Raw genomic sequence first — 1,438 nt, forward strand, 5'->3', positions numbered from 1 at the left:
CACATTAGTAAATCGAAAACCGTTAGTCAATTCATGTATGCAATGTCATATTTATAATAATCTTTAGTCCATATCTTCAATTATATACAAAACGTTTAAATATTAAACCTTGATTAGATTACTTTTGACACATTTTTATTAATAATACAATTACTCATATTGGAATGATTCATTTGAGAAGAGTTAATAATTATTCATCTGAGTATACGTCAACATCCTAGAGCTATATAATTAATGAAGATTTATCAACTTTTGAGGTTTAAATCCTCAATTAATTATCAGATTTGGTGGTATCATGGACTAGATAAGATAGTTGGATGTTACGTTTACATAAGAATTTTTTATTGTGTCACTTTCTCTTATGCGTAAATAAACAAAAAAAGTGCCTATACGCACGCAATATAAATATTTTTATTAATCGCTTAAGCTAATCGATTATAAAAAAAAATAATCTGTTTTGAACTGATAATCATTTTGAACAATGATCAATGTTTAACGTAGAGTAAAGGAAAGGGGATTTAGTTATCTTTTCCCAGTTTAATTTAACATTTAATATATTTCACGGAAATAATCGGAGAAGTATTGAAGAGCTTTTTGTGTCTGTTTCATATCCCATAAGAACAAAACGATTAGGCTCATGAACAAAAGTTGAGAACACAAATAATATCAGGAACAGGACCCAAAGAAAACAGCATTGGTGCAACATCTTGTTCAAAATAAGCATAATTTTGATTTTGAAAATGTCGAAGTAATTTTTAAAGAAAATAATAATTTTTTAAAAATAAATAATTCAAATATTATCCATTATAGTCTCAAAACCTTTTATTTCTCTTACAAGTCCGACGTTCCGGCCAATCCGGCTATCTTCAGGGACAATCTACTTAATACAACTTTGAAACTATATAATTTAAAAAACTCTAACTCCATGCAGTCTATTCTGTCCAGGTCAAAAACATCAATTTCTAATTAGTCAAATATTCACTTAATACAAAATCAAAATCATTTATAATCAGACACTATTCCTTAAAACTTTTATCACAACTTGTTGTTTTAAGACTATATGGATAAAATTTGAATTATTTATTTTTAAAAAATTACCAGTCTCAAGAAAATATTAAGGTTATAAAGAAAATAATGATTTTAGAAGAAAAATATTATAATCAATTTACATCTCCGAAAATATAAATTATACGGTAAATTTCAAATCAGATTCTAAAGGTCTAAACTACCATTATTCTGAAATTTTGAGCAAAATAAATATGTAATTATAATAAAAATGTTGGTAAATAGATAAATGAACAAATTCTTAAGTGTTACAGATGTATATATAATATATGTTAAAGCTCAAAATTTTGATTTCTGTTTAGGTTAATTTTGTTTTGACAACTTTCCAAGTGACTTTTAATTTTGTTAGTTGTAAGGTTATGTTTATTCATTT

Source organism: Halyomorpha halys, unplaced genomic scaffold (assembly GCF_000696795.3).
Source record: "Halyomorpha halys isolate HHAL.00 unplaced genomic scaffold, Hhal_1.1 Scaffold34.1, whole genome shotgun sequence".
Classification (NCBI taxonomy): domain Eukaryota; kingdom Metazoa; phylum Arthropoda; class Insecta; order Hemiptera; family Pentatomidae; genus Halyomorpha; species Halyomorpha halys.